Genomic DNA, 25656 nt, shown 5'->3' on the forward strand with positions numbered 1-25656 from the left:
CGGTACCAGGACCTCCGCGTCCCAGCCCTGCACACGTGGCCCTTGGGAGCAGCCTCTGGGCCTCCTCCCCCCTCCCCCGTCCACGCGTTGGTCCAAGTGAGAGGGACGGCAGAGCCTCTAAACTGGGCGCATGCTAATTATAGAAGCGAGCCTCACCATCGAGAATAGAACGCCTTTGGAACTGAATGGAAACTTCACGCTGCCGGGAGAGTTTCCAGCGTCCAACAGTGCTGGGCAAGGTATTCCGACAAGTTCCCCACTGACAGCAATGTTAAAGCTGGACGAGATGTCAAAGAACTCCGTGTCTTTCTGGTTTAATTTTGAATTATTGAGCAGGAAAGAATATTGGCTATTGATGTGGAGAATCGGAAAGGGCGGAGGTTCCTTCCTCTCCCATCACCCCGGCTTCCGAAAGCAAGTTAAACGTTAACTATTCAGCCTGAAAAAAAGGAGATTCCACCATGTGGATGGGCCTGGAGGACACGGCGCTCCGTGAAGTAAGCCAGACGCGTGGAGAGAGCAGTCCTGTGTGAGTTCACTTATGGGTAGAATCTAAAACAGTCAGATGCAGGGACTTCCTGTGGTGGCTCAGTGGTAACGAACCCGACTAGTATCCGTAAGGACACGAGTTCGATCCCTGGCCTCGCTCAGTGAGTTAAGGAGCCAGCGTTGCCATGAGCTGTGGTGTAGGCTGCAGGCGATGCTCGGGTCCCTCGATGCTGTGGCTGTGGTGTAGACCGGCAGCCAAAGCTCTGATTTGACCCCTAGCCTGGGAATTTCTATATGCCCTAGATTTGGCCCTAAAAAAGGCACAAAAAAAAAGGCAAAGAACGTTGCAAAGAGGATAGATCTAAAATGAAATCTTGGCGTGCCCATCGTGGCGCAGTGGTTAACGAACCCGACTAGGAACCATGAGGTTGCGGGTTCGATCCCTGCCCTTGCTCAGTGGGTTAACGATCCGGCGTTGCTGTGAGCTGTGGTGTAGGTTGCAGACCTGGCTCGGATCCTGCGTTGCTGTGGCTCTGGCATAAGCTGGCAGCTACAGCTCCGATTCAACCCCTAGCCTGGGAATCTCCATATGCCGCAGGAGTGGCCCAAGAAATGGCAAAAAAATAAAATAAAAATAAAATGAAATGAAATCTTGCCACAAGCAGAGACACACACACACACACACACACACAATGGTGACTCCGGAGAGTTAAGGGCGTGTTAACTAGTGCACGGTGTGATCTTTTCACAGCGTATCCATACATCAAAATACCAAACTGTGGAGTTCCCGCTGCTGCACAATGGGATCAGCAGTGTCTGCACAGCACCAGGACGTAGCCTTGATCTCTGGCCTAGCCTGGCAGAGTGGTTAAAGGATCCGGCGTTGCCAAAGCTGACAGAGGTGGCAACTGTGGCTCAGATCTGATCTCTGGGCCTGGGAACTCCATACACCACAGGGTGGCCAAAAGAGGAAAAAAAAAAATCAGCTTGTACATTTTAGATAGATATAATTTTTCTACGTCAAAGATACCTCTTTGGTGTGCAGTGGCTTAAAGCAGAAACTCAGTTCCCAGACCAGGAATTGAATCCCAGCCACAGTGGTGAAAGTGCCAAATCCTAACCACTAGACCACCAGGGAACTCCCCAAAAATACTTCTTTAAAAAAAAAAAAATTTTAAATGGAAAGCAGCAAACGTGGTGTAGCAAGAATGCCAAGGGGATGCATGGAAGGGCAGCAGAAGAGGCAGGCCCCCCGCCACTGTGAGAAGGCCGGCAAAGGGGCCCAGCCGCCAGACCGAGGAGGCCTCCGGGCCGGCCCCACAGCCCCAGGACGGCCACTGGGTACCATATTTTCACGTTGACGGTGACTTTGCCCAGACAGAGGATGTTGTCACTTCCTGAAATCTTCAGGCATAGGAAATACAGCCATCAGACTGTGCTGAATACAACCGCCCGGAAAGGGCCGGAAGGAGTGAAAATCGGCCTTGAAAATAAGCCTTGATCCTCGTACATTATGTAACTCAGCAGAAACCTAGCATCGCTTCTGGCCGGAGGCTCTCCAAACATTTGGGGAATGCGGCCTTTTAAGAGCTGTTTGCTGAGGTGACCCTGGATGCCCATGGCCTGCTGGGACCCAGCCCTGACCGTGGCGGGGGAGGGGAGCAGAGCTCAGCTAAACTCCTGTTCAGGGTCCGGAAGCGTGTCTCTCAGGCCCACCGGCCTGACGCCTTGCTCGGGTGGGAAGCGTATTTCCAGAGCATGCTTCTGCCTTGGGAAACAGAGAGGAATAGCCTGCAAAGGGTAACACACGGACTTGCGTGGGGTCTGAGCTCCCCCGTGGGAATGAGCCATCTCCCTCTCTGCGTATCACAGGCCGGTTCACGACGGCTGACCGGGGCCCGGCTTCAATGCTCTCCTAGCCCCACTGACCTATGAAACCAAAGCCAGATAAGATACCACTGCAGAGCACAGCGCGCTCAGAGGAGATGTCTTTCAAGCAATGCTTCCCAGATATTTTTGTGTGCAACTCAGTGCAAGGAACACGTCTTCCACCTCTACCCAGTAACACACGACCTGGGCACACGCAACTGAAACACACGGCCCGGGCACACGCAACTAAAACACCACGACCCGGGCACACGCAACTGAAACAAACATTCATGAAATGATAGCTAACCTTACTCTGGGCCATAGGTACAATCTGGAATCTTCTGCTGTTTCATTTGTTAGAATACTGGACATAGCTTACTAGCAGGCCACAACTCGTGGTTTGAGAAACACTGGCTAGGGGCCTTCCAAACAGGGAGAGAGACTAAACACGCATTTTCACCTCTCCCTCCAGAGAGCCTTTTTTTTTCTTTTTTTTTGGTCTTTTTAGGGCCGCACCTGAGGCATCTGGAAGTTCCCAGGCTAGGGGTCCAATCGGAGCTGCAGCCTCCAGCCTCTACCACAGCCACAGCAACACAGGATCCAAGCCACTTCTGGGACCTATACCACAGCTCACAGCAACGCCAGATCTTTAACCCACTGAGTGAGACCAGGGATCGTACCCGCATCTTCATGGATACGAGTCGGGTTCATTACCGCTGAGCCACAGTGGGAACCCCAGAGAGCCTATTAAACTGGTCATAAAGGAACAAAATGGCATAAACGCACAAGGACGAAGAGCAGAGCAGAGACATCAGCAGATAGGAGACTTCAACAAGCTCTTAGAAGACAGATCACCACGACTCCATCACAGTAAGTGACAGAAGAAGCCACAGCTGCTGGGTGGACAACCTCGGTTTCCCACCAGAAATGCTTGTCTTATTCTTCTCTGAAATAAGAATCAGATTTTCTTGAAAGACCTCAAGCTCAGAGTTGCCAGGGCGGTGCAGCAGAAACGAATGTAGGGTGTATCTGCTGCTTACATCTGATCCCTGACCTGGGAACTCCATATGCTGCGGGGTGGGGGGGCAGCCAAGAAAGAAAATTAATAAAAATGAAATAAGATGATCAAATTAATTTTATTCCTCTTATCTAGTGACTCATTTAGGAAGGGCCTCAACACCTCATTTTGGACCCAGGGTCTTGATGGAATGTCTGCCATGAAGGGATTAATTCTGGGAAATCGTCTACCGTTTTAAAAAGAGTTAGAGGGAGAGATTGTCGCAATTTCTGCCTCTGAACTATAAGCCACAGCCGTATCTTGGCCACGAAGGGATCGACCCAGCGCATCCTGGCAAACAAATGGATTTTTTTTTTTAAACCTGGGTTCCGGATGATGTTATTCACCCCTAAATTAATCTACCACAGAGCCACCGAACCCCAGGGCTTCTCACTCGGCACCTGCGTACATCTATTTGTTGTAGAACCACTTTCACTGAGCTTTCTTCACTTCGAGCAAAGCATCCCCACGGAGAAAACAAGGCACATGGTCACAAAACTCCACCACGCCAGGGACAAACTGAGAAGCCTTGAACTTCCAAGGAGGGAAAAGCCAGAGCATCAAGAACAAGACTGATAACGGACAAGGACAGCCTTGGCTGCCAGAAGGACCATGGATGACCTCGAAGTGCTCAGAGAAAACCATATGCTCCTTCAAACTCGATAATCAGCCAAAGTGCTGACCAAGCATGAAAGCAGGTAAAAGCATTTTTAGACATTCACGGATTCAACCAATTTATCTCCCGTACACTTTTAACTAAGAGCTAGTAGTTGACAGGTTTTAGGGAAAGACAGCAATAAAAACCAAGAAAAGCAAGGCTAGGCCCTTCAGGAGCCAGTGAGCCCAGCCCGCAGGGCAGGGAGGAGGGCAGCTGTTCCGTCGGCCTCAAGAATAACCAGCCCGGTGGCAGCAGAAAGGTGAAGCGACCCAGGACAAAAATAATTAACTCGACAGAGTAGATCACGTGGCACATCTAGTGACAAAGTGCTAATCAGAACGCAATTAAAGACATTGCATTCATTACCTGTGGCTGCATCACTGATGACCCCAAGTCGCACAGACTTGAAACAATCACCATGTGTTAATGTCACCATGTCTGAGGATCAGGAATCTGGGAACAGCTGGGCTGGGTGATCCTGGCTCAGAGCCCCTCCCCGGGCTGCAGTCAAGACTAACCCCAGTCACCCGCATCTCCACCAGGCCTGTGGGCTTAGCTCCCAGCGCGGATGCTCACAGAACTGCTGGCAGGAGGCTTCGGCTTCTCTCCATGTGGATCTGGCCATAGGGCTGAGTGAGTGGCCTCCCCTTGTGGCAGCCCTTTTCCCCAGAGCAGGCAATGCATGAGAAAGATGGAGGCTGTGATGGCTTTTTAGGACCTCGTCTCAGAAGCCATACGTACCTGCTTCCACCATTTTCTACTTGTTAGAAGCGATTCACGAAGCAGAGCCCACATACGAGGCAGACGAAATGGGGCTTTTACATTTTTTGGGTTTATCTTTTTGTGTTGTTTTGTTTTTTGCTTTTTAGAGCTGCACCCACAGCATATAGAGGTTCCCAGGCTAGGGGCTGTAGCCACCGGCCCTACACCACAGCCACAGCAATGCGGGATCTGGATCCTTACACCACTGGGCGAGGCCAGGGATCGAACCTGCGTCCTCATGGATACTAGTCTGACTCTCACTCTGTCCCATCATCAAGATTCTCTCCAATTAAAACCATTGATAAGAGAGTTCCCGTTGTGGCTGAGTGTCTTATGAACCCAACTAGTATCCCCAATGACGTGAGTTTGATCCCTGGACTTGCTCAGTGGGTTAAAGGATCCATCGCTGCCGTGACCTCTGGTGTGGGTCACAGACGCGCTCGGATCCCCCCACTGCTGTGGCTGTGGGCTAGGACAACAACTACAGCTCCGATTGAACCCCTAGCCTGGGAACTTCCACATGCTGCAGGTTTGGCCCTGAAAAGAAAAAGCAAAACAAAAAACAAGAAAAACCCCAATAATAACAAAAATATTTTCCCGGTGAGAGTAGGAATGACTCAAAACAGTTTCCCCAACAGGGCGGCGACATTGAGCCGACTGTCCCAGGGACCTGGACGAGGTGAGTGTGGGAGTTTGTAGGTGAAGGTGGAGCAGTCTCGAGAAGGGTGGGGCTGGATTTGAGGAGTGAGGCCTCTCCAGGTCTGTTAGGGCCCGGGCCTTGCCTGGTACAGCTCACCTTCCTGCAGACACACCTCCAGGGAGGCAGGGCCACTTCGACAGGACAAACCAGCAGGTCTCCAGCATGACAAGCGCAAGAAAAGGCCACACCGTGAGAGCAGACCGTTGGGGCTGGCCACCAAGAGCACCTGTCTTCTTTCTAACCAGAGATGATGGTGACGTGAATGCCACCCGGGCACCAAGCAAAGCCAGGCAAGCCGAACCCCCTCCACCCCATGCGCTCTCGGGGTCCACTGTCTCTCCGCCAAACTCCCCACAGGACTGCAGGGCATTGGGGCTGTCGGTTTCTGGCCCCACCTCATCCTCTGATTAAGTCACCAGAGAGCACTGATTTTCTAGCTATAATGGACACTCTAATGCTTGCCTTTTTTGGGGGGTCTTTTTAGGGCCATACCCAAGGCATATGGAGGTTCCTAGGCTAGGGGTCAAATCGGAGCTGCAGCTGCTGGCCTGCACCACAGCCACAGCCACATGAGACCTGAGCCTCATCTACGACCAACACCACAGTTCAAGATAACACCGGATCTTTAACCCCCTGAGCAAGGCCAGGGATCAAACCTGCATCCTCAAGAATACCAGTCGGGTTCATTACCGCTGAGCCATGACGGGAACTCCTACTGCTTGTCTTATGAACTCTTACTGCTTGGAATGGGTTGACTGGTCACTGTCACTTCTTGACATTTGCGTCTCCCAGGCTCCTGCGACCCCTGCCTCCTGGTTCTTGAGGCCGCGCACCGGCGCCCCCCAGCCGCGCTCCCCATCTGCCGCTGGCCCTTCCCGGAGCCCCGAGCGGTTCCCTCTGCGCCTCCCTCTGCACACCTCCCATGAGCAGTCGGACCTTCTGTACGCTTCACCCACCCTGTGTGCTCCCATGAGCCCCGCTTGGCAGTGGCATCCCGGTTACAGATCTGCAACCAGCCCCCCCCCAAAGGAGGAAATCTGCAGCTGCTGTCTCGGGAGTGATCCAGGTTCCAGCAAAAACCAGGCACCGAAGGAGAGAGAGAAGTGAGACCGAAACACCTCTGACTCAAACGCAGTTAAGCCTGGGACTTGAACACAGTTTTTTAAATGAGAATCCCTCACTTGGTGTCTGGACTCACTGAGGCTCAGGATCTTTGTGTCTCAGCACAGAAGGAATTCGGCCAGAGACAAAGTGATAGGCAAGAAATAGATTTAATACATCTATGAAGAAAGGACACTTGTGAGAGATGCAGGCGGGCAGGTGGGGAGGCTCTGCCCCGAGGATCAGGTGGGCTACAGTTTTATCATCCAAGGGGAGTTGGCAGGGGTGGGTGGGGGGACCAACTTGTTTCTCATTCTTCGAGTAGAAACATGCTCACATCTCTAGCTCCTCCTTCACATCTGGCAAGAGAGCATCTGACCCTGTGAGGTCAAAGGAGGCCTGTCGTGGTGCTTATTCAAATCAGTAGCAGTGGCAATGACCTGAGGCATATCTCATGCTTTTAGTTCTGGTTTTATAGTTAAGCAAGGCTGCTTTGTTCCATGATGTTCTGATGGCTTCTTGAGCCATCGTGAACTTACAGTGATCTTCCGAAGTCCCTAGGTTTGCCTCTCTATCTCTGGTCGCCTACTGGGACTTCGGCAACTACCTGTGTAACTATCCTACTCTAACTGTCCCTATCAGAAGGGCAGCAGGGGAGAGAGAAGCAGAGCAGCACAAGTTCCAGCCTCTCCTGGGTGATGAATCAGATCCCCCTGGACCACAAGAGCCCCTGCACTGGACCACAAGAAACCTCTCAGCTGTTCCCCGTGCATGTGTCCTGGCTTCAGCCACACAAGTGTAGCTTTTAACTCTCTGGTACAAACAGCATCTGTTTTCAGCCTTATTTGGAGGCGGGGGAAGGGAGGGTTATTTGAGGCATCTTATGTGAAGAATTCACTGAACGGAAGGTTGTTCCTATTTAATTAGAACAAATAAAAGCCAAAATTGCTATGCAAAATAGAAGTCAACCAGCCACCATAAGCATGAACAGCAGGGTTTGGTGCCACCTGCCTCCTTGCAAGTGGGCATCTCTGACTGGCATCCTGACCACCAGCTGTTTAGACACATTCCTAGAAGCATTGTTTCAAGCTATCGGAACTTGGCCGTTTAGAAGGTGCTAGAAACTAGTGCAACACTCTTAGCCACATGGCCCAAACGAAAAAGCAAATCATTCCTATTTAATGACTAATAATGAAACAATAAGGTTATGCCCACTGTAAAAATGTCAACAAGCTGGAGACATATTAAGAGAGCAGAACATTCGAGCCAGATGATGCAAAAAAGACAGAAATGGAGAACTTGGGGAGACTGCCGCTGGTCTGGGGTCAGGCTGGTAAGGAGGTTTCCTGTCACGTGGGAAGGGCCACCAGAGGCCGGCAGCTACCAGGAAGGCCTGCAGTGAAATCGTGGCGGCCTCATGAGCCCAGCTGGGAAGATGGAGAGACGCCAACTGCAGGTGGGAGGACTGTCACCCGTGTGTCTGCAGCCATGACCCAAGGCCCCCTGGCACTGGCTGGCAGCTATACAAAGGTCAGGAGGTGACCACACTCGCTAGTACAGGGCATCACTAGTACAGGGCAGCTGTGGCCTGAGCAGGAGCTTCACGCCTATCTTCTTAAGTATCTTCCATAACGAAGAGCCCAGCCCCCGCTTCTCTTCCCATCTCTAGACCCCCACCCCCACCAGGTCACTAAAGCATCCCTGGAGGTGTCTCTAAGTGTTTCTTCTTTATTTTCTCTTTTTAGGGCCGCACTTGTGGCATATGGAAGTTCCCAGGCTAGGGGTCCAGCTGGAGCTGCAGCTGCCAGCCTACACCACAGCCACAGCCACAGGGGACCTGGGCCGCATCTGCAACCTACACCACAGCTCACGGCAACACCAGATCCTTAACCCACTGAGCAAAGGCCAAGGACGGAACCTGCATTCTCATGGATACCAGTTCTTTGCTCTTAACCCACTGAGCCACAATGGGAATTCTCTATAAGCATTTCTAAATGTGTCTAAACCCAAGTCTTAATCCCCTCAACAGACCTGAAGCTCCTCTAGGCTTCCGTTTCAGTGGCGTCACCACTGTCTACTCAGCCGCTCACCAGAAACTGGGAGGCATCCTTGCTTCTTCCCATCTGAGCCCAGTCTCCATTCTCCGTGTTTGTGGCTTCCACCTGGACCAAGCCACCGTCATCACTTGCCTGGACTTTGGTCAGAGCCTCCTAAGCTGTTGCTTCCTTCGTGACCCACCCCCACAGGCCCATCCCCCCATGGCAGATAGGACGGTCCTTGCAAAGCCAGAGTCCCAGGGCTTCCCCTTCCCGCAGCTCTGAGGGCACATTCCAGCTTCTGGAGGATGCCCCCTCCTGGGGCAGTGTCCACCTCTCCTTCCTCCTAGGGGCACTTGGACCAACCCTGCTTCTCTGGGTTCCGTCCTTACTGAGTTCTCTTGCTTCTACCAGTACTTTCCAAAGAGCAATCATGTTCCCTTTCAGGCTAAAATGCAAAATAGAGCCTGGCTTATCTCCCAAGAAGGCCAAACTCCAAGTCAATCCTGGAACATCTTTTGCCCACTTGAAAATTCTTGAAAAGCAACCGCTGATTCCCAGCCAGGCTCCCTGCCCCCGTGCTCCCCCGCCTCGTCCACTCTGCATCCTCTGCAGCCTCTGGTCACCGCTGCAGCTGGGCTCTGCCCCTTCAGAAGCCGACGCTCCAGCGAGAGTGGGGGATTTATGGTGGAAGGTTACACAGAGCGTAAATCTGGCCTCAGGAATCAAGGGCTGTGACATTTTTACGGCCTCCTCCTCCAAGCCCCTGCGTGGATATGAAGCAACCAGAGGGAAGAACATCTGGTTTCACTTTTTTTATTCACTACCCCAGCTCCCATCTGACAAAACCCTCCGTCTTGCCAGGGTTCTGGTGGATGGTGGAATGAATGAGCCCTGGGGCAGCTCTCTGCCGCAGATCTGCTTTTCCTGGCTCATCACGGGGTGAAGAAACCGCCGGGGACCAACGGGCCGCCACCGCTGCACTGAAACAAAGCGTGTACCCAAGTTGAGGCCGGGGTGGCAGGCTGCGAGCTCGCCTGACTTACGGAAGGACATCTACCAGGGCGGCGAGGGCTGGCCCGGGCCTCCCCGCTCGCAGGGGGCGTGGCCGGGACGCGCGCGATGAATGCTGGGACTTGTAGTTTCTGTGGGCAAGATGGCCGCCGGTGAGAGTCGCACACCGCCGTCGCTGGCCGGGACTTAGCAAAGTAAGGATTCCCGTAATGACTACAGGTCACCCTGGAGGAAGGCACACCAGAGATAAGAAGCCGCTCCAATAAGTATCTCCTGTTCCGCGTGGCTAGCCCAGAGCCCCACCTCACGGCAGAGGCTTGCTTCTCAGCTGATGGCGAGGCCCTGCGGGAGCCAGTTAGAAAAATGTGCCCCTTGTCACTCATGCCGACTGACCGTAGCCAGTCAGGTAATTGACCAGCAGGGAGGATGAGAACCAGGCTTCTGGCTCTCCCTGTCCCGCTTACTAGATACCACTCCATCAGCCCGGGTAATGGGAGCCCTAATCTTTCATCACCTGCTCCCTAAGCTGTGCGCTGGCCGGAATGTTCCAGAAAAGATGGAAAGCAACAAAGTCCAAGCAGGACAGTGCACCGGGGCCCTGTGAGGACGGCCCGAGTGGCCAGATCTCCTGCTCCCCCTCCCCCCGCCCCCGTCTCCAGGACTCCAAAAGCAGATCCCCGCAGACCGAAATCCCTCCAGAGTCCTCACGGCCTGTTGAACAAGCTCGTCTGTACAGTGCGCATCTATCCTTCTCACTCACTGCTGCCCCCAACTCGCACCCTAGGAGGGTTATGTGCAGATGCGAATGGTGACTTTTATGAGCTGCCCGAAGCTGTGTGCCCAGAACTGCACTGGATCCCAGAAGGCGGTGCCGTTACGTCCATTTTTCAGATGGTGAAATGGAGGCATGGAAGTTAAAGCCTCTACCACCTGCTGCCCTCAAACCTGAAATCCAGCAGGTGGTTCTGCCGGAGGTAAGCATGGAGCCAAGCAGACAGTCGGCACGGGAACCGCAGCATCACCCACCTCGGGAGGGCCTCATGCTGCTGCCGCCAGCACTGGTGAGTGGCCTCTGCTCCCAGAGTTTACTCCCTTGACCCCCCCCCCCATTGACCTCCAGCAGAGACCCTGATCCCTCGGGGGCTGTGCTCTGGCCTGGCTGGTGGGGGGACTTTAAACGCCCCCCCATGCCTGGATTCCAACATAGAGATTCTGATGTAATGAGCCTGCGAGGTGAGCCTGGACATAAGGGAGGTTGAAAAGCTCCCTGGGGGATTCTAATAATGTGACCAAAGTGGACACACTGACCTAGACTCAAACTTCATCAGAATAACACAAACCAAGCCTACAGACGCCCGTCATGGGCAGGCACCCAATGCCGTGGGCATCCCTTCTGTTTGAAAGGCAGAAGCACCCAGCAAGCATCAAAGGCAGGTGACTTAAGGGCTTCAGTCCCTCACTGACCCCGCTACTCCTCTCTGCCCCTCCCTCTCCACTGCGTCACCCCCACCCCCCGCCCCAGAAGCTTGAAAACAGTTTTTTTCACTTCCATTTACTGCTCTCGTCTATTATAGCCAACCTTCTGTTTTTCTTTTTTGGCTGCCCTGCGGCATGTGGAGTTCCCAGGCCAGTCTCCACCTAAACTGTGCCTGGCGGGGGGATCGAACCTGCCCAGCCAGTCCCGAGACACCGCTGATCCCCTTGCGCTACGGTGGGGACTCCGACAGCCAAGCTTCTTGAAAGAGCTGTCAACACAGTTTATATCCACTTTCTCTCCTTCCAAACATTTACCCAATCCAATCCGACTTCCACTCGTGCCAAGGTCACGGCTGGCCTCCATGTCACCTACCTCAGCCATCTTTCCAGACCCTTGAGCTTGGGTGCAAGACAGAAACCCCCTCTCCCCTCCTGGCCCCCTTAGGGCCACCGTTTCTGGATTTTTCTTCCCTGTCCCGATTCCCCTCTTCTCAGCCTCCTTTGCCAGACTGTCCTCCTCCACGCAAACCCCGAAGAACGAGCTCACCGGGGCTCTCTCTGGGTCCTTGCCTGCGTGAGCCCATCTGCACCTAGGCTTCGTGCTAGCCACCCCCAGACTAACACCCCAGACTCGGGTGCACCCCGACCAATCTGAAACATCCATTTCGTCCCAAAGGCACTCCCCGTTTCGGACATCCTGCCTCGCATCTCTTGACTGTCGCAGCTCAGCTTGAATGCAGAGTCTCCACGGCCGGCTGAGGCCACAAACCTCTCTCTCAAATCTGTGCCCTGGTCTGTCTGCTTTAGGGCCGGATGACAGCCCCTTTCTGGAGTTGCCACTGTGGCTCAGCGGATTAAGAACTAGACTGGTACCCATGAGGCTGCAGGGTGACGTGCAGCCATGTCATGAGAAGGACACTTACGCAGACTGGAACACGGAGAGGAACAAGCAATGACAAGCACGAACTTGGCTGCCCTGAGCGTCAGCCACCTTGGCCTCCACTGTAGCCTCAGCCAGCACCTTCGCGGCAACCTCATGGGAGACCCTAGGCCAGAACCTCCAGCTGATCAGTTCCAGAAATCCTGCCCCAAAGAAAAATGGGCCGTTCTAAGCCTGTTTGGAAGGGATTTCTAATACAGTAAAGATAATTAACCCTTCGTCTCTATCCCCCCGATGACAGCCAGAGCCCTATTTTCAAAATGTAAGTATCCAGAGTTCCCGCTGTGGCTCAGGAGGTGAAGAACCCGACAGTGTCCATGAGGATGTGGGTTCGATCCCTGGCCTCGCTCAATGGGTTGAGAAGCCTGTGTTTCCACAAGCTGCAGTGTAAGTGGCGATGCAGCTCAGACCCCTCGTTGCTGTGGCTGTGGTGTAGGTCAGCAGCTATAGGTCCGATTGGACCCCTAGCCTGGGAAATTCCATATGTCGCAGGTTCGGCCCAAAAAAGAAAGAAAAAAAATTTTTCTATGGCTTTCAAATCTTCAGAAAGAACAGTGAAACTGATGAAACTGGCATCCAGGCTTCCTCAGGACGTGGCCTCTTGGCTGCATCCTCGGGCAGCAGCAGCCCCGGAGGGCTCTCCTTTCTGAGGCCCCTCCATCAGAAACGCTCCTGGAGGGGGTCGCTCACACCCCTAAGAGTGGCCCGTTCCTGTGTCCACACTGACTGACTGACATCTGCCAGGACGCCAGGGCTCTGACCCGGCTGGTTGACTTTTATGTCTCTGGCCCCGGGTATGGAGCACTTGAGTCATTTTGATGGGAAGACAGTAAAAGGACTAGAAAAAAAATTGCCTTCAACTCTGTGACTTCCAAAGCCACCAGCAGGAGACTCAAAGGGCACAATTTCCACTCAACGTTTGCTATCAACTCATCTCCATAAACCCATCTTTTCTGGAGCCTCTCAGATCATTTCTGGAGGCGGGGAGCTTTGAAAACAAACTCTGCCGGTTTCGCAACTCCCTGTGGCCACCCCCGGGGGCGGGGGGTTGGGGGGAAGAGCCCCGTGTGATGGTTGATCCTCCTGGCCCCCCAGCCATGGCCCCGGATCCCAGCGTCCCATCAGGTAGACCTGCCACCTGGCTGCCCCCTGAAACTGACCTCGAACCCGGAACAGGGAGACTGCAGGTGGGGTGCGGGTTTCCGGGGTGTGCCTGTAGAGGCAAGGGCCGGCAGGTCTGCAGGAAACGTTTACTGCAACCACAGTGCCGGGCTGGGCTGTCGGGCTACGCACAGACCGGGGATCATGTCGACGTGTTAGTGATTCGTGGAGGAGGAGAGGCGGTGGGTATTTTGTTCTGCTTGTCCGAGTGATCCGGTTTCCACATATGTTGGGAAATACCTGTTTTAGCCACTCTGATGGAAAAAATATGTGTGAGTCAGCCGGCCTGGAGGTCTTCCAGAAGGTCAGTTAGCCTGGTGGGTGCTTAACCAGGGTGAAGGGCCCCGGGGTTTTATACTCTGGAAACATGGGGAATGGCTTGCCCTCACTGAGCAGGGTCCCCAGAGCCGCCTGGTGGCCCCAGCCTCGGGCTCCCTCCTCTTACTCAGCACCCCCCCCCCAACCCACCTCCGCAGCTGCACCTGAGCCTGCCTTCCATTCCTCCAAGATGCTGGGCCGCCCTGGGCTCCTCCTCCGGGGCTCTGCATGGCCTGTTCCTTCCAGCTGTTCAGTCCTATGTCAGCATCAGCACCCCCGGCGGGGAAGGGGGGGGTCACTCACTGCACCATCTTTCCCAGGGAGCACCCCCCCCACGCCCTGAGTAAGTCAGGCTGGAGCCAGGAATTTGAAGTGAGCAAAGGAATGCTGATAATACCAGCTGCGAAAGTGTACACAGGGCCCACTGCCTCACACCCATACTGGGGCCATGGCATTGCCGTGGAGTCGAGGGGGCTGAAGGGTCCTTTTCGCTCTCGGCTCTTTTTCTGAAATGAGGGCTTGCAGGGTTTGCTGCAACTGAGGGGGGGAACCCCCACAATGTCTGGTTTCACTCGACAGTTAATGGTTTATTTCACCCTCAAGTATTTGCCTGGTTGCCTTTAATTAGGAGAAACTCCAAAGATGCTAAGCGCTTAAACACAAGCAGCTACACTCTTCCACAGCTGCCTCGCCAGGGCAGGTTTGTGCCCCGGTGGGAAGGGGAGGGGGGACTGGGAGGGGCTCCTTCGGTCAAGGGCAAACCTCTGGGGAGGGTGGGGGCGTGAGTTCTGCTTGCTCACAGCAGCAGGGACGGGTGCAGTTGCTGGAAGGAGAACTGCAGCCAGGTAGACCCAGGATACCGCCTGCGGCGCCTGGATGTGGCTCTCCCATCGTCAAGGCCAGTGTGGTTTTCAGCACAGGAGCCTCCGCCTGACTGTGCACTACTCATGCTCTCATGGCATGCCTCTCCCCACCTCCTTGTGAATACCAGTTCTTGATAAAATTCACAGCTAGGAGTTCCCTGGTGGCACAGCAGGTTAAGGATCTGACATAGTTATGCTGTGGCTCAGTTCGCTGCTGTGGTGCTACTTAGATCTCCAGCCTGGGAGCTAACGTATGCCATGGGTGTGGCCAGAAAAACAAATTCACAACTGAAAAAGCAAATTAATCAACCATGACACCTCCCAGTCGCTCTATGCAGAGGCATCGGCGGTGCTGGGGTAACTGGGTCTCCAAGGGGTGGGGCATGAGGTAGTGCTGGCTGAGTTCTCTGGGGAAAACACTCTTCCCGTGGCCCAGCAACTAGCAACATGCCTGAATATTTTAATCTCTCTCTCTCTTTTTTTTTTTTTTTTGGTCTTTTTAGGGCCGCACCGTCTAGGGGTCAAATCAGAGCTACAGCTGCCAGCCTCTGCCACAGCCAAAGCAACTCAGGATTCAAGCCACATCTGTGGCCTATACCACAGCTCACAGTAATGCCGGATCCTTAACCCACTGAGCGAGGCCAGGGATCGAACCTGTGTCCTCGTGCATACTAGTCGAGTTCGTTATTCCTGAGCTTGCCTGAACATGCCTGAATATTTTAACATGAGCTCATAGGAGTCCAGATAACGCATCACTGCAAAACACCTCATGGTGCCCATCTTAGGGAAAAACCACCCACCTCCACAGCCCCTAAGGAAAAGAAGGATCAGACCTGCTTTCTAGAAGAAATCTGAACTAGGACATCAAGATCTAGATTAGAATGAAGAGTCCTGAAAAATCACGATAGTCGTGTGAACAAACCAGTCTGATAGGAGCTATTGCATGGCTAGCTCTTCTTTTCAGTATGTTGCTGAGTGGGAGGGAAGCTTCGAGAAGGCAGGGACCTTGTCTCCTAATGTCCCTGGCCCTCCAGTGTGTTAAGAAAGTGCTCGATTCACAGGGAAGCTCCGTTGTCCTCACAGATGGAGAGCTGCCCTTAGTGAGGACATTAACCAGGTTAAGAGCCAGCCTTTACAGAAGAGTGAGGTCAAAGCCAGAGGAGGGAGCAGGACTGAATCCTAGATGTTTGGCGGATGCAAACAGCCTCTTTAGGACTGAACTGGAAGGCAAAGGCCGTGGAGATGCACCTCGCCGCAGCTCGGGCTCAGCCGCAAACTTGGACCTGCCCCAGGGAAACTGGGAATGTCAAGGCCAGCCAGGTGTGAGGCTGTGCAGAGAGAGAAGACAAGCCGTAGCTGCCCCACCTCGCTCGGCCCCAGCAGAGTTAACCAGTCCCAGCCTGGGAGGGGGGAGAGCAGAAAAAAAAAACCACCACCACCTCCTCTAAATGAAAAGGTCAACAAAGGCTCGAGACCAGAGGCCCCAGCCCTGCTAGGGAACAGCTCTGCACTCTGCCTTCTCATTGTGGAAAAAATACACAACAAGTAGATTTCTGCACCCATACGTCACCGAGACGAAAATAATGCAGCGGTTGGCTCATGGATTTATCACAAGCATTTTGCGAGTCTCATTATGTGCCAGTAGCTGTGCAACATGCTGACAGTAGCTTTGCAAACATCAAAACCAGAGTCTGAGTTCCTCTTCAGATCATCTCTCCCCAGCAGGTGGGCAGGCTCCGTCTCTGCTCCAGCAGGACCACGAGACTCGGCTGGGCACCCACCGGCGAGAGTGTCCCCGGACTGCAGAACACGGAGCCAGGACAAAGCAGGGGATGGAGCCTAGAGGCAAAGGCAGGATTTGGGGGTACAGACAGCCCCACGGAAGGAAAGGGAAACCCAGGCAGGAAACAGACACCAGGCAGGGGCAGAAAGACAAAAGCCACAGCTGCCAAAACAGAGTCAGGTGGGTCTGATGTAGAGTAAAAGACAGCACCTGGAAGGTTCCAGAAGTGACAGGAAAGCACCTTTTTTTAACAAGATGCCTCTGTCCTCACCGCACTGGGAAGGGGGTTGTTAAAACCACTCCCACTGGTTCAGGATCACTCAAGGCCCCAGTTGGAATATTCCAGCAAATCTAAACTATAGTCAGTAGTACCATGACTTGGCGTGCCACTAAGAGAGAAAGAAACCTAACAAATTAGGATCCACCACTGATTTTAAATGTAGACCAGTCTCCGAAATGTGCAAATACAAACAGTGGGCATCAGAGAATCAATGAAATACAGACACTTGGGAGGAATAGACGAGGGAGAGAGAGGGACACCATCCGTAAATCCCAGGAGAGACTGGACGACGGCTTCCTGTTCAGGATACACCGTGGTAACATTGGAATCCTGGTAACCATGGAGACAGGAAAGCCGGTGGAAAGAAGGGAAGGATGGAGAGGCACCAGATCAGCTGTCTCCAAGACGGCAAATCCATCAGGAGCCCCGTCAGCGAGTCAGGGACCCTCCGAAACTCGGTCTGCACTGATCCAGGAACACCTTTCCTCTCGAATCACGGCCGTCCTCAGGGAGAACTTCGCCACAAACACGTGGATGCAGCCAAGCAGCGCATTCGCTGTGTTCGCTTCCCAGAGAGCGGACGATCAGTGAAGGCTTGTTGACTAATGATGTAATTCACATGATGAAGGATTAAATGATGGGGTGGATCAGGCAGTGAAACAGAGGCATCTGCCTTTGAGCTCAGGGGCTGAGAGAGCGCTCAGGAGCAATGTCTCAGCCTTCTTCATCTGTGAACAACTGATTATAGGTGGGAATTAAAGATTAGGTAATTTAGGAAATAAAAAGGAAACTGCCCCGTGCATTTTTATTACATATCCTCACTTACCTGGAGATGTGTATCTGTGTGTAAATAAAAATACACACACCCACACGCATATACACCATATACTATATATAACATAGAGTGTGTATGCTATATACTATATATAGATCATAAACTATAATATACATACATACAGTTGACCCTTCAGCAATGCACAGGTTAAAGACCCTCAGCCACTGTGCCGACAAAAATTCCCGTATGACTTACAATCAGCCTCCAAATACGCAATCCTCCTGGTCTCCTGGTTCTGCCTCCGAGGATTCAGCTAACCTCAGATGCTGTAACGTGGAGTACTTACTATGGAAAACCATCCATGTGTAAGTGGACCCAGCCAGTTCCAACCCATGTTGTTTAGGGGTAAGCTGTTTACCATGTACTGTATACACACACCATATTTTATATCGATATATATATCAATGTGTCTATACACACACACACACACACACCATATTTTATACATATATAAATGTGTATGTATCTACACATACACCGTATGGTGTATGTACACACACACACAATTACTCCCTGAATACTATACATACACTCTGTACTATATATAAACTTTTTATATGATAATATATATGATGGCAGTGCATATACTGGCTGTTTCCATGCAAGTGCACTGATTTAAAGTGGTTTACAATCCAGCAAATCAGTATCCTGACTTATAACCTCTTCGATTCTGGAAGAACTTCCCAGGAATATGATGAAAAACCCTGAAATTTCCAGTGTCTGGTAGTCCCCTCTTGTCAGCTGAACCCTAATTGCCCACAGAGAGTCCAATTAGCAGCAAATCCGATTTCCCCTTCATTGCATCTGATGGGGTGAGCGGGGGCAGCAGCGTCTGCCAAGGCCAGCCTGGCGGGAGGGAGAGAAGGGCCACCCTGGGGGTGCTGGCAGGGGATGGGGGCCCAGGTGGGACCTGGTGTTCCCACACGTGCACTCACTGCTGCGCCCCTCCCCCTCCCTGCTCCTCTCTGCACGCCGGGATCTTGCTTCTGTTTTCCAGAATTGCTCTCACAGCATCAGAATCTTCATCTAAGAATCAACGTCTTGCATAGAGTACACAGCTTTCATAACCGATCTTTTTTTTTTTTCTTTTCCTTTTCTTTTTTCTTTTTACGGCCACACCCACAGCATACGGAAGTTCCCAGTCCAGGGGTGAATCTGAGCTGCAGCTGCCAGCCTACACCACAGACACAGCAACACCGGATCCTTAACCCACTGAGTGAGGCCAGGGATCGAACCAGAATCGTCACAGACACTACGTTGGCTTCTTAACCTGCTGAGCCACCACAGGAACTCCCATGACTGATCTTTATAAGACTCAAATCTAGGGAGTTCCCTGGTGGTCTAGTGGTTAGGATTCGGCACTTTCACTGCTGCAGCTTTGCCTCAATGACCCCTGGTCTGGGAACTGAGATCCCACATCAAGCTGATGCCTGCCGCAGCCCAAACAAAGACAAAAACAAAAACAAAAAAACCCACATTGTATATATAGAAAAAAATCAAATTTATCAGGTACAGTCCTAGAAAAAAAGGCTTAAAATCAACTTTGAAAGCAGGGTCTCTACAATCTCTCCCTTCCCTCCATCTCTGTATCTTTCTGTAAAACACACACACACACACACACACACACACACACACACACACACACACCCTTCTCCCAGGAAAATGTTTTTGGCTGATGGAGCCCCCCAGTAGCACCACACTCCTCCGGGATCCTGACAGAAGGGTCTTGAGGCCCCTGACTTGGGGACCAGGGTGCAGCATGGTGGGCACAGGCATGCCCTCTTGGGGACACGGGGCAGCCGCGGGCACATGTGTGGGACCAGGGCTCCGTGAGTGCTGGCTCCACGAGAAGCGTGCCCTGCCAAGCCTGCTCTCCCAACTCAAGGTCGTGATAATAGGTTACGAAGAAGTGGGAAAGCTCTGCCCACAAAATGGGCCACGGGGACTTTCCTCCGGGTGAGGAAGGGGAGGACAGGCCGCGAGGCCGCCGACACTGGACCTCAGAGGCCGGCCAGGACAGCATCTCACGGCGTCTCCCCTTCCCGCACGCGCAGAGAACACCTGACGTGGAGACGAAGGAAAGATGGGACACCCAGCGGTTACGTCGAAGGTGGTTCGATGGAGGAGAGACGCCGCCACGAACACGAATGCATTTCACGAGAACCGAATACTTTACGACCATGTTTCATGCTGGTGACGTCCGTGTATCCCTTACAAATTAAGGTGGATGGATGCTCTCAGAAAATAAACTTCTCCCTGCCTTAAAAAAAACACCACGGATAAATAGTTCAGGCAAATGAATCCTTGCCTCCCCTCAAAATACCGGAGGATTGTTCTTCTAGAATGGCAAATCGAACCAGCCCCTCAAGTGCCCTGAACAGAGGGCCCCGCTCTTCCAAGATGTGACATCTGCATGACGTCATGGCTGTCCCGGGACCTGAGACAGCTGTCCTCAAAGAAAACGCTTTGTGTCCGATGCCGCGGGGACCAGACGTCAAGCCTTAACTTAAAAAATAAATAACCACAAAAATAAAATTACTCTATAAAAGGAACACTTGCTTTTTTTTTAAATCCAAGTCACACTCACCAGCTTGAAGGAAAAAAAAAAAAAAAAAAGTTTGGGGGTCTTTTTTCCAAGACTACAGCAAGCGGTTTAGAGTAAGATTAGATCCAGGGGAATTCTTGAAGGGGATCCTGGGTACTTGGATTTTATTTCCAAGACGCTTCATTCCCAGACAGTTCAGTGAAGAGGTCAGCCCATGACAGGATCACATCCTGGACGAAAAATGTCCAGGGGGGGACAGGCGGCTAGAAATAGAATCAATAGAATCGGAGATTCCAGAAGCTTTTCGAGACTCCTAGAGACTGGCAGCTGCACTGCTGCCTTCTGCCCACCCCAAAGGCTTCGCCTAACCTACCGGTCCTCCTGGCATCGCCTAGTGGCTGCCAGCCCTGGAAACTGGTCCTACCGGTTCCTGAACCTCCAGCCACTTTCTCTGAATGTCTCAACTGTGGGCCCCTTTCCTCCAGGGAACGGGCCCAGAAGCACGCTGGAGGGCAGCTCTGCAGTCAGAGGCAGACCCCACGGCCCAGAGAAACCACTGGCCCCCCGATCGCACACGTCCTTGTGGGGCCAAGTCCAGCCGTCCGGAACGGCTCACGCTCCCCAGCTCTCGGCTCCCCAGCCCGGCTGAAGGCCGCAGATGTCAGCTGGAGCTTGGCTGCTCTGGTTTTTCCTCGGGCTTATTTATCTTCCCTCCAGCTTCAGGCAGGTCACTCCCTGCCTCTTTGTGACACGGGCCATTGCCACCTGTCTTCCGCAGGACACGATGACTGGTTCTGGATGTCTCCAGCCAGGGTGGCAGAGGGCAACGGAGGCTGCGCGGTGCCTCCCTCGTCCGCACGCCTTGGGACCAGCGGAGCTGTGAGGATGGGGACCAGGACCAGGGTGTCCTGCTGTGCCAACCCCGACGGGGTGGCTGCCCGGCCTGGAGGGAGGGTGCCCCCAGCGCAGCCCTCAGTGAGCCCCGTGATCCTGGCCCTGCCTGGCATCCAAGCAAAGGGGGTGCGGAGGAGAGAGGGGCCAGGACATCCCCAAAGCGCTTCTACGAGATGAAGTCAGGGGCAGCAGGGCCTTCTGTTGAAACACATTTTCATTAACGATGAAATAATTAAAAGTTGTAGAAAGTAGGGAAACAAGGCACTCACTGATTAGCATTTTGCCATATTTACTTCAGATTCTTTTCTTTAAGGAAAAAAAGGGATCACTCAGCTGACCACAGGGCAGCTCCCTCGGGGGTTTAAGGGCCGCAAGTGCTGGAGGAAATTCACACAGCGGCTGGGGCTCTCCCACTCGGCTCGGTGACCTTCAGGCTCAGCTGCATCGAGGGAGTTCCCTGCTCCTCTCACTTCCCGCGGACGGTGGCTGACCGGCCACTTTGCAAACACAGCGGCTTCGAATCCCGGAGCAGGCAGCGCCCCCAGACACACCCTAAACTCCCCTCCTGAGCCCCACCCACCCCTCCGCCCCTGGCCCCTGGCTGTCCCCAGGCACCGTTTGGCTCCAGTTGCACATCCCAAGGGTTTCTGAGAATCTAGGCTTTGTGGACTATTAATTCATCCGACGTTAACCCGCAAGGAACCCGCAGCAGCGACACCGCCATTGCTCTCCTTTGCCGTGGACCCTCTGCCTAAACCCTCACTGCAGCTTGGTGTCCAGAGCAAGGAGCAGTGGGCAAACCAGAAAGTCAGTCTGGCCCCCTGGGGTCCACGGGGACCGGGGGAAGGGGGAGGCCAGGCAGCACGGTCACCGCCCAAAGCCACGTCCCAGAGCCAGAGTGGGGCCCTGCTCTGCCCCCAGCACAGCCCCCTGCTCCCTCGGCCTCTTTCCTGATGCACCAGGTCACTGACTTTCCCCGGGCTTGTGGGCGGAGCGCCTGCAGGCCAGCAAACAACGCTTCTGAAAATCAGAACAACACGGCCAGCTCGCCTTCTGCAGGGCCGAGGACGCAGGGGGAGCTGGAGCCCACGAAATGCCTTCCACAGCTCCAAGGAGTTCTGGAAGCTGTGGGCAGAGGAGGGGCGGATCCAGGGGCACAGCCACGCCCCTTCCCCTCCTAGCAACGCTGGGCCAGGCCTGGAGGTACCAGCCCTGCATCTGTGCTCACCCACAGCCTCACCAGCACCCTCAGAGGCCACAGGGCCGCGTCTGCTGGTGACAGCTGTTCCCTTGACTTTCCGGAGGAGAAACTGACTCTGAGGTCGTAAAACAGTGTTAGGAACTGAAACTGGACCGTTTCTCCCTCTGGCCGGCACCCTGGTGCTTAACTCACACTGGCACACAGGGCGCATGCGCTCCACATCCCCTGCTAAGGACATTTGTGTTGCCTACGTGCTGCTCAGCCACAGTTTGGCTGGCTGATGGGTGGGGTTGTGTTTGACAAAACATACTTTTAATCAAATCCAGGGCTTGCCATCCTGAGTCGAGAGCCATGCAGAACAGGGGCCTCCCTCGCCCCGACCCGGGACTCTGGGCAACGCTCCATTTCGTCTCCTCCAGGCAGCTGGCAAGACGAGTCCCTGGCAGGTGAGAACCGTCTCTGGAAGCCCAGGAATTTTCACATCGTGGATTCAGCTGCAGTGAGGGCCCTGCACACACACCGCCAGAAGAGAGCCCCAAGTTCTGGGAGGCGGCCTGCCTCCCAGTAGGCACCCTTCCAAACACTGCCAGATTGTGGGGAGAGCGGCTGCAGCCCTCCGCTTCCCTGGGCCAGGAGGACTGACCTCTGGTCTCTGCCCACCCCCACCCCCCCCAGGGAGCAAAGGGAAGGGGCCAGGGGACAGGAGGGGAACAGCTTTTCGCAGACCTCAAGGGAAGTAGCGACCTTACAGAGGAGCCCAGGAGAAGCACACTTCAAAAAGGAGGGAGAGGAGTTCCCGTCGTGGCGCAGCGGAAACGAATCTGACTCAGAACCATGAGGTTGAGGGTTCGATCCCTGGCCTTGCTCGGGGAGTTGAGGATCCGGTGTTGCGGTGAGCTGTAATGTAGGAGATGTGGCTCGGATCTGGCGTTGCCGTGGCTGTGGTGTAGGCCGGTGGCTACAGCTCTGATTGGGTCTCTAGCCTGGGAACCTCCATATGCCGCAGGTGCGGCCCTAAAAAGACAGAAAATAAATAAATAAATAAGGGAGAGAGGGGAGGAAGGAACGGGGAGGCAGGGAGGAAGAAGGAGAGGAGAGGAAAGGAAGAAATGCATATGCATTAATACCCAGGCAATCCAAGACAGATCATATCAGGACTTCTATTTTTAACAGTAAAGAAGATGCCAGGTTGCCTGAGATTTTCCCATCAAGCCCAACTTATCCTCAAATCAAATCCCTTGTCTTCTGTATTACTAATTGTTTTTTTGGTTTTTTTTTGTCTTTTCAGGGCTGCACTCGAGGCACACGGAGGTTCCCAGGCTAGGGGTCGAATCGGAGCTGTAGCCACCGGCCTACGCCAGAGCCACAGCAATGCGGGATCCGAGCCACGTCTGTGACCTACACCACAGCTCACGGCAACGCCAGATCCTTAACCCACTGAGCAAGGCCAGGGATCGAACCCACAACCTCATGGTTCCAAGTCGGATTCGTTAACCACTGCACCACGACGGGAACTCCTGTATTACTAATTCTTAGGACCTTTTTTTTTGTTTTTTTTTTTGCTAAGACATTAGTAAATCTTAGAAAGTGAGGCAGCCAGCTTCAACCTGGTTGGGCACCTAACTGTCACCCATGCCAGCTTGTGACCTATGTCCCTCTCACCCTGCAGAGGAGAAAGATGCCCAGTGTGTGACGGTCATCAAGCTCCCCAAGGGCTCCAGGGCCCAGGGGTCTAGGGGCAGTTGTAAGGGAAGTTATCATTCCTGCCAGAGACCGTCTAGAGCAACAGATGCGACAGGGTAGCCACCAGCCACACGAGACTGTAGAGCACTGGACGCACAACCACTGCCAGGCACTAAAAGCCTAAAAGCGTGAGATATGCTACAGACTCTGAAGATTTAGTGTGAAAAAAGGATGTAAACTATCTCATTGATAGTTGAACTATCGCATTGATTCCATGTTGAACGGATAACATTCTGGTTCCGTTCACTTAAATGTGAGATGTTGTTAAAATCCGTGCTTGTTCTCGTATTTACTGTGGTAACACACGCGCCGTAAACTGTGCCATCTTACCCATGTTCCAGTGTGAGGATCTACTGCGTCAAATTCTTTCACGGTGTCATGCCATCATCCCCACCATCCCTCTCCAGAACTTTCTTACCACCCCGGACACGAGTGCACTCGCTAAATGCTAACTCCCCATCCTCCCTCCCCCAGGCCCCGCAAACCCCCATTCTTCCTCCTGTCCCCATGAACTTGACTGTTGTAGGAACCTCATGTAAGGGGAATCCACGCCTTGTCCTTTGTGTCTGGCTTGTTTCACTCAACGTAATGTCCACGAGGTTCCTCCATGTGTCAACATTTTCTTCCTTCCTAAGGCTGGATCATGTTCCATCGCCCGTACAGAGGGTGTTTTCTTTGTCCACCCACTGCGGATGGACACGAGCGTGGCTTCCACCTCTTGCCTGTTGTGAATACTGCTGCCGTGAACACAGATGTGCCAATATTCTTCAAGCCCCGGCTTTCAAGTCCCAGAAGTAGAACTGCTGGTCACACGGTAACTATTTTTAATTTTTCAGAAGAAAAAAAAAAAACAAAACCCCACCATACTGCTCTCCACAGCAGCTGCACCATTTTACATTCCCTCCAGCAATGCATAAGGGTTCCAATTTCTCCACATTCTTACCCACACTTGTTATCTTCCTTCTTAATAGTTGTCACCCTGGAGTTCCCATCGTGGCGCAGTGGAAACGAATCCAACTAGGAACCCTGAGGTTGCAGGTTTGATCCCTGGGCTCACGCAGTGGGTTAAGGATCCGGCATTGCCGTGAGCTGTGGTGTAGGTTGCAAATGCAGCTCAGATCTGGCATTGCTGTGGCTGTGGTGTAGGCTGGCAGCAACAGCTCTGATTCGACCCCTAGCCTGGGAACCTCCATATGCCGCGGGAGCGGCCCTAAAAAGACAAAAGACAAAAAAAAAAAAAGTTGTCATCCCGATGGTTGTGTGGGAGTATCTCATTTCAGCTGTTTTGTTTTTTTGTCTTTTTCTAGGGCTCTACACCACAGCTTACGGCAACACGGGACCCTTCACCCACTGAGCGAGGCCAGGGATGGAACTAGCAACCTCATGGTTCCTAGTCAGATTCATTAACCACTGAGCCATGATGGAAACGCCTCTCATTTCAATTTTGATCTGCCTTTCCCTAGTGATGGATGATGTTCAGCATCTTTTCATGTGCTTTTTGGCCATTTCTACATCTTCTATGGAGAATCATCTATTTATTTTTACTTCTTTTCTTTTTAGGGCCACACCTGGGGGCATATGGACATTCCTCGGCTAGGGGCTGAATCTGAGCTGCAGCTGCCAGCCTATGCCACAGCCACAGCGACAACGGATCTGAGCCACATCTGTAACCTACAGCACAGCATGCAGCAATGCTGGATCCTTAACCCACTGAGCGAGGCCAGGGATCGAATCTGAATCCTCACAGACGCTGTGTTGGGATCTTAACCTGCGGAGCCACAACAGGAACTCCTACTTGCACTTTTTAAATGTGGCTCCTATACAATTTAAAAAGTTACATGTGTAGCTCACATTTTATTTCTACTAGATAGCACGAGTCTGGAAGGAATAAAGGCATAACTGCTCTCACATGGGAATCTTCTGACGACAAG

The 25656-nt window shown here is 53.0% G+C and overlaps 1 long non-coding RNA gene across 7 annotated transcripts; it reads left to right on the forward strand.

Moving 5' to 3' along the window:
* Positions 1-9819: 9819 nt before the first annotated feature.
* LOC146401157 (uncharacterized) lies at positions 9820-19894 on the forward strand. Of its 7 annotated transcripts, none has more exons than XR_014809544.1 (3): positions 9820-10747; positions 14948-17687; positions 19397-19894. It is a non-coding gene; the product is annotated as an uncharacterized LOC146401157 (long non-coding RNA). The 7 variants fall into 7 exon arrangements; XR_014809542.1 differs by lacking the exon at positions 19397-19894 and adding an exon at positions 11839-13567 and having other exon boundaries at positions 14948-17292; XR_014809541.1 differs by lacking the exon at positions 19397-19894 and adding an exon at positions 11839-13445 and having other exon boundaries at positions 14948-17292.
* Positions 19895-25656: the final 5762 nt, after the last annotated feature.

The sequence above is a fragment of the Sus scrofa genome, chromosome 7 (genome assembly GCF_054392235.1).
Source record: "Sus scrofa isolate SSC_HxYL_T2T_F1_AM1 chromosome 7, Sscrofa_HxYL_maternal_Yorkshire_Landrace_v2.0, whole genome shotgun sequence".
NCBI lineage: Eukaryota > Metazoa > Chordata > Mammalia > Artiodactyla > Suidae > Sus > Sus scrofa.